The 15,475-nt window shown below is 39.5% G+C and overlaps 1 pseudogene; it reads left to right on the top strand.

Moving 5' to 3' along the window:
- Positions 1–1,945: 1,945 nt before the first annotated feature.
- Positions 1,946–2,429, top strand: LOC116562175 (annotated as a pseudogene).
- The last annotated feature ends 13,046 nt before the right edge of the window (positions 2,430–15,475 follow it).

Below are 15,475 nucleotides of genomic sequence, written 5' to 3'. Positions count from 1 at the left end.
CAGAGGTACAAAGAGGAGCTGGTACCATTTCTTCCGAAAATATTCCAAACAATAGAAAAAGAGGGACTCCTCCCTAACTCATTTTATGAGACCACCATCATTCTGATATCAAAACCTGGCAGAGACACAACAAAAAAACAAAACTTCAGGCCAATATCCCTGATGAACATTGATGCAAAAATCCGCAATAAAATACTGGCAAACCGAATTCAGCAGCACATCAAAAAGCTTATCGAGCACAATCAAGTCAACTTCATCCTTGGGATGCAAGGCTGGTTCAACAATGGCAAATCAATAAATGTAATCCATCACATAGACAGAACCAATGACAAAAAACACATGATTATCTCAATAGATGCAGAAAAGGCTTTTGATAAAATTCAACACCGCTTTATGCTGAAAACTCTCAATAAACTAGGTATTAATGGACTGTATCTCAAAATAATAAAAACCAGTTATGGAAAACCCCCAGCCAATATCCTACTGAATGGGCAAAAGCTGGAAGCATTTCCTTTGAAAATTGGAACAAGACAAGGATGCCCTCTCTCATCACTCCTATTCAGCATAGTATTGGAAGTGCTGGCCAGGGCAATCAGGCAATAGAAAGAAATAAAGAGTATTCAAATAGGAAGAGAGGAAGTTAAATTGTCTCTGTTTGCAGATGATTGTATATTTAGAAAACTTCATCGTCTCAGCCCAAAATCTCCTTAAGATGATAAGCAACTTCAGCAAAGTCTCAGGATACAAAATCAATGTGCAAAAATCACAAGTGTTCCTATCCACCAATAATAGAGAGCCAAACCATGAGCAAACTCCCATTCACAATGACTACAAAGAAAATAAAACACCTAAGAATACAACTTGCAAGGGATGTGAAGAACCTCTTCAAGGAGAACTGCAAACCACTACTCAAGGAAATAAGAGAGGACACAAACAAATGGAAAAACATTCCATGCTCATGGATAGGAAGAATCAATATTGTGAAAATGGCCATACTGCCCAAAGTAATTTATAGATTTTATCTTATCTCCAACAAGCTATCATTATCTTTCTTCACAAAATTAGAAAAAACTACGTTAAATTTCATGTGGAACAAAAAAGAACCCGTATAGCCAAGACAAACCTAAGCAAAAAGAATAAAGCTGGAGGTATCACACTACTTGACTTCAAACTATACTGCAAGTCTACATTAACCAAAACAGCATGGTACTGGTACAAAAACAGAGATATAGGCCAATGGAACAGAACAAAGGTCTCAGAAATAATGCCACACATTACAACCATCTGATCTTTGACAAACCTGATGAAAACATGCAATGGGGAAAGGATTCCCTATTTCACAAATGGTGTTGGGAAAACTGGCTAGCCATATGCAGAAAACAGAAACTGAACCCCTTCCTTATCCCTTATACAAAAATTAACTCTAGATGGATTGAAGATTTAAACATGAGGCCTAACACCATAAAAACTCTAGAAGAAAGCCTAGGCAATACTATCCAGGACATAGGCATGGGCAAGGACTTCATGACTAAAACACCAAAAGCAATGGCAACAAAAGCCAAAATTGACAAATGGGATCTAATTAAACTAAACCACATCTGCACAGCAAAAGAAACTATCATCAGAGTGAACAGGCAACCTACAGAATGGGAGAAAAATTTTGCAATCTATCCATCTGACAAAGGGCTAATATCCAGAATCTACAAAGAACTGAAAAAAATTTACAAGAACAATCAAATGACCCAATCAAAAAGTGGACAAAGAATATGAACAGACACTTCTCAAAAGAAGACATGTATGCAGGCTATAAATATATGAAAAAAAGCTCATCATCACTGATCATTAAAAAAAATGCAAATCAAAACCACAATGAGATACCACCTCACATCAGTCAAAATGATGATCATTTCTTTCAGCCAGAACCACCATCTTGCAGTAATTTGCCAAAATGATGAACACAAAGGGAAAGAGGAGAGGCACTCGATATATGTTCTAGGCCTTTTAGAAAACATGGAGCTGTTCCTTTGGCCATGTATACATGAATCCATAAGAAAGGTGATATTGTAGACATCTAGGGAATGGGTACTGTTCAAAAAGGAATGCCCCACAAATGTTATCATGGCAAAACTGGAAATGTCTACAGTGTTACCCAGTATGCGGTTGGCATTGTTGTAAACAAACAAGTTAAGGGCAAGATTCTTGCCAAGAGAATTAATGTGTGTATTGAACACATTAAGTCCTCGAAGAGCCAAGACAGCTTCCTGAAACATGTGAAGGAAAATGATCAGAAATAGAAAGAAACCAAAGAGAAAGGTACCTGGGTTCAACTGAAGCACCAGCCTGCTCCACCCAGAGAAACACACTTTGTGAGAACCAATGGGAAGGAGCCTGAGCTGCTGGAACCTATTCCCTATGAATTCATGGCATAATAGGTGTTAAAAAAAAATTAAAAACCTCTGGACTTAAAAAAAAAAAAAAAAGAATGGTGATCACTAAAAAGTCAGGAAACAACAGATGCTGGAGAGGATATGGAAAATAGGAATGCTTTTACATTGTTAGTGGGAGTGTAAATTAGTTCAACCATTATGGAAGACAGTGTGGTGATTCCTCAAGGATCTAGAACCAGAAATACCATTTAATCCAGCAATCTCATTACTGGGTATATACTCAAAGAATTATAAATCATTCTACTAGAAAGACACATGCACACATATGTTTATTGCATCACTGTTCACAATAGTAAAGACTTGGAATCAACCCAAATGCCTATCAATGATAGACTGGATAAAGAAAATATGGCACATATACACTATAGAATACTATGCAGCCATAAAAAAGGATGAGCTCATGTCCTTTGCAGGGACATGGATTAAGCTGAAAACCATCATCCTCAGCAAACTAACACAGGAACAGAAAAGCAAACACTGCGTGTTCTCACTTATAAGTGGGAGCTGAACAATGAGAACACATGGACACAGGGAGGGGAACATCACAAACCAGGGCTTGTTGGGGAGTGAGGTGCTACAGGAGGTATAGCATGAAGAGAAATAACTAATGTAGATGACGGGTTGATGGGGCAGCAAACCACCATGGCACGTGTATACCTATGTAACAAACCTGCACGTTCTGCACATGTATCCCAGAACTTAAAGTATAATTTTTTTTAAAAAGTATCATAAATAAATTGTATTTCTCTCTTTAAAAAATTGCCTCTCACTGGCAAGAGATGATATCTCATTGTGGTTTTGACTTGCATTGCTCTAACAATTGGTAATGTTGAACTTTTTTTATATGTTTGTTGGCTGCATGAATGTCTTTTTTTTAGAAGTGTCTGTTCGTGTTCTCTGCCCACTTTTTAATGTGGTTAGACCTTCGTCAGATGGATAGATGACAAAATTTTTCTCCCATTCTGTAGGTTGTCTGTTCACTCTGATGATAATTTCTTTTGCTGTGCAGAGCTCTTTATTTTAGTTACATCCCATTTGTCACTTTTTGCTTTATTTGCAATTTTTTTGGCATTTTTGGCATGAAATCTTTGCCTGTGTCTATGCCTTGAATGGTATTGCCTAGATTTTCTTCTAGGGTTTTTATAGTTTTGGGTTTTATATTTAAGTCTTTAATCCGTCTTCAGTTAATATTTGTATATGGTGTAAGGAGTCCAATTTCTGCATAAGGCTAGCCAGCTCTTCCAGCACCATTTATTAAATAGTGAATCCTTTTCCCATTGCTTGTTTTTGTCAGGTTTCTCAAAGATCAGGGGTGTGTGTGTGTGTGTGTGTGTGTGTGTGTGTGTGTGTTCTTATCTCTCAGTTCTCTATTCTGTTCCATTGGTCTACATGGCTGGTTTTGTACCAGTACCATGCTGTTTTGGTGACTATAGCTTTATAGTATAGTTTGAAGTCAGGTAATGTGATGCCTCCAGGTTTGTTCTCTTTGCTTTGTCATGCTTTGGGTATGAGGGCTATTTTTTTTTTTCATATGAATTTTAGAATTGTTTTTTCCAGTTCTGTGAAGAATGATGGTGGTATTTTGATGCAAATTGCATTGAATTTGTAAATTGCTTTCAGCAGTATGGCCATTTTCACAATATTGATTCTACCCCTCCATGAGTGGGAGATGTGTTTCCATTTGTTTGTGTCATCTTATAATTTCTTTCAGCAGCATTTTGTAGTTTTCCTTGTAGAGATCTTTCACCTCCTTGTTTAGAAATATTCCTAAGTATTTTATTTTATTTGCAGCTATTGTAAAAGAGGTTGAGTTTTTAAATTTGATTCTCAGTTTGATCACTGTATACCAGTGCTAGTGATTTGTGTACATTGATTTGTGTATCCTGAAACTTTACTGAATTCATTTATCAGATCTAGGAGCTTTTTGGATGAGTCTTTAGGGTTTTCTAGGTATATGATCATGTCATTGGCAATAGCAACAGTTTAACTTCCTCTTTACTGATTTGGATGCTCTTTATTTCTTTCTCTTATCTGATTGCTCTGGCTAGGATTTCCAGTACTATGTTTAATAGAAGTGGTAAAAGTGGGCATTCTTGACTTGTTCCAGTTCTCAGGGGAAATACATTCAGCTCTCCCCAATTCAGTATAATGTTAGCTATAGGACTGTCATAGATGGTTTGTATTACCTTAAAGTATGTCCCTTCTATGCTAATTTTGCTGATGGTTTTAATCATAAAGTGATGTTGGATTTTGTCAAATGCTTTTTCTGTGTCTATTGAGATGATCATGTAATTTTCTTTTAATTCTGTTTATATGTTGTATCACATGTATTGAGCTGCATATGTGAAGCCATCCCTGCATCCCTTGTATGAAACCCACTTGATTATTGTGGATTATCTTTTTGATGTGCTGTTGAGTACAGTTAGCTAGTATTTTGTTAAGGATTTTTGCATCTACGTTCATCAGGGATATTGGTGAGTAATTTTCTTTTTTTGTTATGTCCTCTCCTGGTTTTTATATTATGGTGATACTGGTTTCATAGAACGATTTAAAGAAGATGCCCTCTTTCTCTATATTATAGAATAGTGTTAATGTTGCTACCAACTCTTCTTTGAATGTCTGATAGAATTCAGTTGTGAATCTTTCTTGTCCTAGAATTTTTTGTTGGCAATTTTTTTTATTACTATTTCAATTTTGCTGCTTGCTATTGGTCTGTTCAGAGTATTTCTTTCTTTCTGGTTTAATATAGGAGGGTTGTATATTTCCAGGAGTTTATCCATCTTCTCTAGGTTTTCTAGTTTGTGTGTGTAAAGGTGTTCATAGTAGCCTTGAATGATCCTTTGTATTTCTGTGGTATCAGTTGTAATATTTCCTGTTTCATTTCTAATTGAGCTTATTTGGATCTTCTCTCATCTTTTCTTGGTTAATTCTACTAATGGTCTATCAATTTTGTTTATCTTTTCAAAGAACCAGCTTTTTGCTTAATTTATCTTTTGTATTGTTTTTTGTTGTTTCAATTTCATTTACTTCTGCTCTAATCTTTGTTGTTTCTTTTCTTCTGTTGGGTTTTGGTTTGGTTTATTCCTGTTTCTCTAGTTCCTAGGTTGTCTATTTGTGCTGTTTCAGACTTTTTGATGTCGGCATTCAATGCTATGAACTTTCCTGTTAACATCGCTTTTGCTGCATCATAGAGATTCTGATAGGTTGTGTCACTATTGTCATTCAGTTCAAAGAAATTTTTAAATTTCCATCTTGATTTTATTGTTGACCCAACAGTCATTCAGGAACAGGCTATTTAATTTTCACATATTTGCATGTTTTTGAGGGTTCCTTTTGGAGTTGATTTCCAATTTTATTCCACTGTAGTCTGAGAAGTACTTGATATAATTCTGATCTTCTTAAATGTATTGAAACCTGTTTCGTGGTCTATTTTGGAGAATGTTCCATGTGCTGATTAATAGACCATATATTCTGCAGTTGTTGAGCAGTAAGTTCTGTAAATATCTAGTAAGTCAATTTGTTCTAGGGTATAGTTTAAGTCCATTGTTTCTTTGCTGACTTTCTGTCTTAATGGCCTGCCTAGTGCTATCAGTGGAGTATTGAAGTCTGCCACTATTACTGTGTTGCTGTCAATCTAATTTCTTAGGTCTAGTAGTAATTGTTTTATAAATTTGGGAGCTCCAGTGTTTGGTGCATATATATTTAGGATTGCGATACTTTCCTTTTGGACTAGTCCTTTTATCATTATATAATGTCTCTCTTTGTCTTTTTAAACTGTTGTCGCTTTAAAGTCAGTTTTGTCTGATATGAGAATAGCTACACCTGATTGCCTTTGGTTTCCATTGGCATGGAATATCATTTTCCATCCCTCTACCTTAAGTTTATGTAAGTCCTTATGTGTTAGGTGAGTCTCCTGAAGATCACACAAACTTGGCTGATGAATTCTTATCCATTCTGACATTCTGCCCCTAAGTGGAGCATTTAGGCCATTTACATTCAATATTAGCATTGAGATGTGAGGTGCTAGTCTATTTATTGTGCTATTTATTGCCTGAAGGTCTTGTTTTTTTCATTGTGTTAATGTTATAGAGGTCCTGTGTTAACGTTATAGAGGTCCTGTGATATTTATGCTTTAAGGCGGTTCTATTTTGGTGTATTTTGAAGATTTGTTTTAAGATTTAGAACTCCTTTTAGCTGTTCTTATAGTGTTGATTTGGCAGTGGTGAATTCTTTCAGCATTTGTTTGTCCAGAAAAGACTGTACCTTTCTTTCGTTTATGAAGCTTACTTTCTCTGGTTACAAAATTCTCAGCTATTAATTGTTTTGTTTAAGGACGTCCTAAAGATAGGACCCTAATCTCTTCTGGCTTGTAGGGTTTCTGCGAGAAATCTGCTGTTAATCTGATAGATTTTCCTTTATAGGTTACTTGATGCTTTTGCCTCATAGCTCTTAAGATTCTGATGACTGCGTGCCTAGGTGATGATCTTTTCCTGATGAATTTCCTAGGTGTTCTTTGAGCTTCTTGTGTTTGGATGTCTGGATTTCTAGCAAAACCAGGGATGATTTCCTCAATTATTTTTTCAAAAATGTTTTCCAAACTTTTAGATTTCTCTTCTTTGAGAACACCAATTTTTCTTAGGCTTGGTTGTTTAACATAATCCCAAACTTTTTGGGGGCTTTGTTCATTTTTTAAAATTCTTTTTTATCTTTGTCAGATTGGGTTCATTAAAAAGTCTTGTCTTGGAGCTCTGAAATTCTTTCTTCTACTTGGTTGATTACATTTCTGAGATTTTCCAGTGTATTTTGCATTTGTCTAAGTATGTCTTTCATTTCCAAAAGTTGTAATTGTTCTTTATTTATGCTGTCTATTTCTCTGGATATTTTTCTGTCCATATCATCTATCACTTTTGAAATTTATTTAAGTTGGTGTTCACTTTCTCTGGTGTCTCCTTTAGTAGCTTAATAATTGACCTTTTGAATTCTTTTTGTGGTAATTCAGAGATTTCTTCTTTGTTTGGATCCATTGCTAGTGAGCTAGTGTGAACTCTTAGGGGTGTTAAAGAATCTTGTTTTCTTATATTACCAGAATTGTTTTTCTGGTTCCTTCTCATTTGGGTAGACTATAGCAGAGGGAAGATCTAAGGCTCAAGAGCTGTTGTTCAGATTTTACTGTCTCATGGGGTATTTCCTTGATGTAGTATTCTCTACCTTTCTCCTAGGGATGGAGCTCACACTTCAGGGAAAATTCTAAACAATGTAATCAAAAGGGGGGAGCAAACACTCTCTCTGTCCTTATACCATAGGATATTGCTTCATTACATCAAAATATTTTAGTTTATTCTTTTTAACCAAACTCTTTTATACAACCCTCAAAATGCTGCCTCCAAGTATCAGAAGCATGTCAGGGAACTGGACAAGCTTGAGGACATGATGCTTTTTGCTATTTCATGCAGATCCCAATTTTGATGTGTTACAATTTTCCTGTAGGCTGCAGAACACCCTTTTAGCATTTATCATAGTGCAAGACTGCTGGCAACAAATCTCTCCAGTTCTCCTTTATTTGAAAATGACTTTATTTCCCTCTTAAGATATTTTTCTGGATATAGAATTCTGGGTTGGTAATTTGTTGTGTTGTGTTTTTTTTTGTTTTTTTTTTTAATGTCATCCCATTATGTTCTGGCCTTCACTGTTTCTGATGAAAATTCAGAAATCATTCTTAATGTTTTTTTCCCCCAGTTTATGACATGTCTTTTTTTCCCGTCTGTCTGCTTTCAAAAATATCTTCGGTGTTCTTCAGTTGGACTATGGCCCTTTAGATATGCTTCTCTTTCTATTTGTGCTGCTTCTGATTTGCTAAGCTTCTTGGATCTACAAGTAGATTTTTAAAATCAAATTCAGAAAAATTTTGCCATTGTTTCTTTCTTATTTGTTGTGTGTGATTTTCAGACAGAAATAAATTTATCCTTCTACAGCATATGTCCTGAAGTATCTGGGCTTTACAATGCCTCCCCTCTTATGGGCTAGAATGTAGTTTGATCAAATCATTTAAGCATTCAGTACTTTCGTTTTCTCTTCTACAGGAGAGAAAATTAAAATCTTTAATTCGTCAATGCAATGGTGTTTATAAAAGACATAGAAAGTATAAGTAAATGGTGGGCATTCTTTTGTTTGAAGCATTTCTCCAAGAAGCCTTGCTCAAAATGCACATATAATTAATTATCCTCTGTTTATTAACAGATCCTAAGACTCATTTGCTAAATTACCTGACAAACAGCAAAGCCCCAAATAAATGTATATATTCTTTTGTTGGGTGTGAGGAATTAAGCACAGGAAAAGTTCCCAGTATGGGCCCACGGGTTCTGGGAGAGTTGGCAAAGGCAAGTGGACACAGATATTCCAGCCAGTACCGATCAACAGCCTGCCTTTCTTGACCAGTGGGCATGAGAACCAGTTCATTAATCCTTATTATCAAATGTGTATTGCACACAAGAGAATGGGCAAAAATAACAATTTCAATGTTGTAATATATTCAGCTGCAGCAAAACAAAAAGGTAGAACAGACGTACTGTCAGAATTAAAGTCTTCCAGTTCTCTCCACTCAATTGTTTTTGGTTTAATCTGACAAATGTTTCCTTTAGGGCTCGTTCTTTGTCTATGCATAAATTCTAGCACCAAAAAAACAGAAATGTCATAACTGCAAGGGATAAACAAGGTTTCTAAATTACCTGTTTCATTCCTTTATGTTGCTTGGAATGCTAATGTCAGTCTGATAAAGGCTAGCTCATTGTGAGGAAACAAATGTCTCTGTTGGTGTAAATGGCTCCTGAGTTGTTCCCTGGAAGATTATGCGTGATGGGCAGATAGAAATCAATGTTGGAAATGAGTGGGACTGAATGAGGTGTACTGGGAAGAAAGATGTACAGATTAGGGGGTAGTGATGACATATACTAGAAGGCAGGAGACAAGGATGCATGCTAAGTGAGAGAATGAGAACCTAGACATAACATGAGTCTGCACATTCATATGAGTGAATGAGTCCAAGAAGAAGTTGGAATGCTGCCCATGGTATCTGCCAACATCTATTGGCATATAGTGTTCCTTTTAATTGGCAATGTGTCTCATGAATGGGAAGAGATTTTTGGTATGAACAGAAGGTCAGGAACCACTACAAGCACACTTAGATTACTGTAGAGTCAATTAGGGTCTTTATTCTTCAAGTTTTAAAATTCTACTCAGAATCAATCAGCAGGTCAGCAGTTACATTGACTATTACATCAATGCTTTATGTACAGACCTTTACAAATCTCAAGATTTCTCACATGAGAACAGAGGTAAGCAAATCAAAGCCTTCAAAGAAAGAACATACCAACCAGGAGGAGAAATTTGTATTTTTGGTTCTTACAATAGCCAATCAAAATTTTACTCAGCCAACCTGATGGATGGTTGATAGTGAGATGATATGCTGTTCAGGATAGCTGACAAATAACTCTCTTTGGTCAAAACCTAAGCAGGAAGTCTAGTTAAGAGTAAAATAATCGGCCAGGCGCGGTGGCATGTCTGTAATCCCAGCACTTTGGGAGGCTGAGGCAGGCAGATCACTCAAGGTTAGGAGTTTGAGGCCAGACTGGCCAACATGGTGAAACCCCATCTCTACCAAAAATACGAAAATTAGCCGGGCAGTGGTGGCACGTACCTGTATAATCCCAGCTACTCAGGAGGCTGAGGCAGGAGAATCTCTTGAACCCAGGAGGTAGAGGTTGCAGTGAGCTGAGATCACACCACTGCACTCCAGCCTGGGTGACAGAGTGAGACTCTGTTTCAAAAAAAAAAGAGTAGAATAATTTCCTAAAACAGGCATAGCAGTGATCCCAGCTCTGTGCCATGCTGAGTGCTGGAGCCTGATCTAGTGAGCACATCTGCAGAGCATGGGGGTGGTCTGCCTGAAGCAGAAACTGAGGAACCTTTGGGAAGAAACTGTACCTTAGTGGAAAAAGTCCAAGTCCACAGTCCAGTTCAAGGCTAGCATCAAGGGGGAAGGGCATTTCTGATGATAGCCAGGTTGTTCATATTGTGTCCTTCAGCCTAGTTCTCAGGATTCATGGGGAGAGGAGACTAAAAAAATGAGAGAGAGTGAAGCATGACAAGTCTATGCAGGCCGTGAGGGCACAGGCAGCACGGATGTGTGGTTGTGTGCGGCTGTGTGACAGAACTGGCCACTCTGCACGTGAAGCTTACCTTCCCTACCTGGAGTAACACCAGAGCACAGGACAGACATAGCTGGAGAGATGACTGGGGTTGAACTGTAGATGTGGTACAGATCCCCTTGGGCCCTCCGGGAGTGCGTTGGGAGATGTTTGAATGAATGAAGGTGTGGCATACCTAGTGGATACCTGATAATTCCTTGTCTGCTCACATTTCTTCCTTCAGGAGTTGATTCTTCCTCTATCTCTGGTTGCTTATGGAGCTGCCAATCTCCCGCAGCCCCAGCAGCCCTCATATTCCACAGAGATAGGTATGTGACCAGGCTAACCAACAAGAGAATACCATTCTTACCAGAATCATGAGAGATGCATATACTCGGGCATAAGACCCTAGCAGAGCCAATCGAAGGCCTTTTGCCGGGCTGAAATAATGGCTGCAAGGGGCCTCCATCTATGATGCAATCTGTAAAGACCATTCTTCCAACCAATGGAGAGATCTGACACAAAATCACTACAGTCACCAGGGAAACTGTGAGATGGAGAGAATGAGGCTGATTTTGAGGACCTGGCTCCAGCCATATATACATGGGGTTCAAATCCTGAACATTTTATTTACCGAACAGTGAAATTTCAAAATTTCTGAAATTCTTTTACATCTTGTTTAATCTTATGGATGAGTTACAATTGAGTAACTCCTGGCTAACATAGAGGAAGGATCACTTGTTTCTGTTTTTCACTGTTTGAAATGGTGGATGGCTGTGACCTGTGGAAACACATATCTCAGAGGAAGAAGGCAGAACAAATCATCCCTTCCTCAGTCTCACACCTAATGTCTCCAATTGTTTTAGGGAATTTCTTCATATGTACCTAAGTATTTGTCTGAAAATTCTTTTAAAATGTGATAGTTTCATAGAATGATTGCTGTTGAATCTCATGTGCCCAGGAGTTCTTTCTTCAAGTACTCATACCTCTCTTCTCTGGAATGAAGCCTTGTAGTAGGAGATTGGGGACCCTGATTTCCAACAGCCTGCAATGATCTCAGAGCATCCATTTACCTGAGAGATTAAGGGAATGGGACCACGTGCAGTGGCTAATGCCTGTAATCCTAGTACATTGGGAGGCTGACGTAGGCAGATCATCTGAGGTCAGGAGTTTGAGACCAGCCTGGCCAAGACGGTGAAACCCCATCTCTACTAAAAATACAAAAATTAGCCAGGTGTGGTGGCGCATGCCTGTAGCCCCAGCTACATGAGAGGCTGAGGCAGGAGAATTGCTGGAACCCAGGAAGTGGAGGTTGCAGTGAGCTGAGATTGTGCCACTGGACTCCAGTCTGGGTGACAGAGAAAGACTCCAAAAGAAAGAAAGAAAGAGAAAGAAAGGAAAGAAAGAAAGAAAGAGAGAGAGAGAAAAAAAAGGAGGAAGGGAGGGAGGGAGGAAGAAAGGAAGGAAGGGAGAGAGGAAGGGAGGGAGGAAGGAAGGAAGGGGGGAAGAAATGGGAGCTGTCTTTTGGGGATAATGAGATTTCCCATATGTATCCAGTTGGGGAGGAGTTGGGGAGAAGACAGTAGGGCTTTATCCTTATATGGCTGTTTCATGTAGAATCTATGATTTTCATTAGGCCATTCAATGTCCACACATCCATGGAATGTACGAGTACCTGCCCCAGGCCGACATTCTGCATGGCACACTATGGTGGGCAGATAGAACACTGCCTTTATGGAATTTATAGCCTAGGTGGGGAAGATAGACAAGAAATTAATGATGAAATGTGGTATGTGTTATGAATGAGACAGTATAATGTATTAATCAACTCTTGGTAACAAGTGAGATAATCCAAATTCAAACTAGCTTAAATAAAAAGAAGCTACTTACTGACTGCACAATAGCCCTTGGTACAGATGTCTTCAGCTGTGGCTGAATCCAGCACACCAATGGTGTAATCCTGTCTCCCTCCACCACCATCTCTATGTCTCTCTGGTCCTTGCTTTCTTCTACATCTGCTTCATTCTCCGGTAGACTTTCTTGCTGGCAAAGATAGCCCTGGGCAATCTGGAAATACATTATTCTAAGTATAATAAGATCCTAAGATCTCATAAAAAAAGAAATCCACTCTCTCTCAGTCTCCATAACAATCCTTCAATTATTCAGTAGGTCCATGCCCACCACTGGATCGATAATTATGCCCAGAGATTAAAGGTTTTGTTTGCAGCTTGTCTGGTTTACAGGTGCAACCTGAGGCTGCACTGAGAATCTAAGAGGTGTATTCTTGAAGATTTGGGGGAAGTCCTTAAAGATATTAGCATACCTTATACCATGTGCTATGGGAACACATAACAGCAAATGTCCAGCTGTAGGGCATCAGGAGAGGCTTATTTAGAGGAAGCTGATGTGAAGATTGAGTAATAATTCTTTTTTCTTTCTCTTTTTTCTTTTTTTTTTTTTTTTTTTACCTTTTAGAGACAGACTTTCATTTGCTGCCCAGGCTGGAATGCAGTGGCACGATCATAGTTCACTGCGGCCTCAAACTCCTGGGCTCAAGTGATCCTCCTGCCTCAGCCTCTGGAGTAGCTGGCAGTACAGGTGCACTCTCCACCATGCCTGGCTCCATTCTGATAACAATAGCTAATATTTATTGAATGCTCCCTATGTGCCAGGCACTGTGCAAAGCGCTTCACATATATTAACTCACTTAATCTTCACCACAACCTCTGAAGTAAGAACCAGTATTTTGTCCATTTTAGAGAAAACAAAATTGAGGCACAAAGAAGTTAAAGAACATATTCAAAGCCCTGCAGGTAGTAAATGAATAGGGTGTCGCGTAAAATAAGTGGGAGGAAAGAATGATCCAGGTGAGAACTAGCAAGTGGACAGACCCAGAGGAATCACTGAGGAGCTGACACAGCCTGGACTGTGGGAGGACAAGGAAGTCTGCAAATTGGGGATGTCAGCAAGCCCATTTCCCCACTGCCTTGACTGTACTTTCAGAGTATTGTTTTCAGAGACTTACATGCCCATGCAGTTTGCCAAGGATCTGGATGATTAGCAGCATTGAATCCCCAGCTCATTTCCAGAAACATGGCCCAATGCTCTGATCAAAAAGCAGACCTTGAATGAAACTGGTCTTTTGAAGAAGCCTGCCCGGTGTGACCTATTAATCCCATGGTTTTAACGACATTGCAGTAATTGTGTTGTTGCTTGCTGCAGTTGGGTGACTCTGTTTGGCAAGTGGGCTAATTTTAGAGAGATCAGCCAACCTAGTTTATCTGCCATCTCTCCCTTGGTCCTGAAATCACTGATACTCCAGTCACCTGAGATTTTTGTTTGTTTTCTTTGTTCCTTTTTTTTTCTATTGGAGTGCTCTTCAGGGCATAGATCAAACACCAGTGGCTACACTTCTGGATGTCTTTCACTTTAATAACAGGTCACCATCCCCACTGTGAGTGCTCTGGGACCCGAAGTCTGGAACCATGCTGTGGAGAAACACGGTATGCACGCGCCACCCCAGAGCCTAAGGACACAGGATCAGCAGTGCTATATTTCTATTTGCAGAGACGTCTGGAGGAAGAGCATCTCTTAAAACCTACCCTGAGCTGGGCACAGTGGCATACGTCTGTGGTTCCAGTTGCTCAGGAGGCAGAGCGGGGAAATGCTTGAGCTCAGGAGTTTGATCATCATTAGGGTCAAGCCGTCTGAAAAACCACTCTGAAGTGTGATTGGGAAAGATGGGGGAGGAGATAGCAATGGGTGAAAAGACCATGCAGAGGCATTGTTGGACGCCGTCCGGGTATGGTAACAACCATCTGACTACCTTCAGCCACCACGTTGCTCTTTGAGTGCACTTTGTCTTGGCTACACGAACAACTAAGATCTGCTTTAATCTTTACTTCCTTAAAGAGATCTCAACCAAAAGCTCATGACAATGAAGGATTTATATTAAGAATATTTAACAACCAATATGACCAATATTTAACAACCAATATTGGCATCGACCAATCAAAACAGGTGCTGAGTTATAAGCAACGGTTCAGTTGAACTGGTGCTTACCAACTGACCAACTAACTCTCAGCCCTGCTGGTTGGGATCGTGTATTCTCTTTTGACCCAAGACACAGCATCCAATACCTATTGCAAGACAACCAGATATTCCTCTGGGCCAGTGGCTCTCAGTGGAGGCTGATTTTGCCTTCCAGGGGACATTGGCAACGTCTGAAGATGTTTTTGGTGGTGGGGTCTGGTGGGCAGAGGCCAGGGATCCTGCAACTTATCCTACAAGTCTCAAGGCAACCACCTACACAAAGAATTATCTGGCCCAAAATTTCCTAGTAGTGAGGTTTGATGGCAGGGTCCTATCAGCTTGTCATCTTGGGGGTGTGCCATGAGTTCACAATAAAAAGCCATTTATAAATACCACTGCTCCTGTGGCTTCTTTCCACATTAAACTCTACTAGTCAAACAGTAGAATAGCTAGGCTCTGATCCCCCTCCCCCTCCCCCTCCTTCCTCCCCCCTTCTCTCTCCCTTCTCCTCCCTTCCCCCTCCCCCCCTCCCCTTCCCTTTGCTCCCCTCCCTTCACTTCCCTTCCCTTCCCTCCCTCCCTCCCTTCCTTTTTTTGATGGGGTCTCACTCTTGCCAGGTTGGAGTGCAGTGGTGTTATTTCGGCTCACTGCAACCTCTGCCTCCTGGATTCAAGCGATTCTCCTGCCTCAGCCTCCTGAGTAGCTGGGACTATAGGCACCTGCAACCACACCCGCTAATTTTTGTATTTTTGGTAAAGACAGGGTTGTACCTTGTTGGCCAGGATGGTCTCCCTCTCTTGACCTCATGATCTG

Source organism: Sapajus apella, unplaced genomic scaffold, assembly GCF_009761245.1.
Source record: "Sapajus apella isolate SASKATOON/1434 unplaced genomic scaffold, GSC_monkey_1.0 scaffold32, whole genome shotgun sequence".
Taxonomy (NCBI): Eukaryota; Metazoa; Chordata; class Mammalia; order Primates; family Cebidae; genus Sapajus; species Sapajus apella.
Note: the sequence above shows the minus strand (reverse complement) of the source record. Positions and strands in the feature narration are given on the sequence as shown.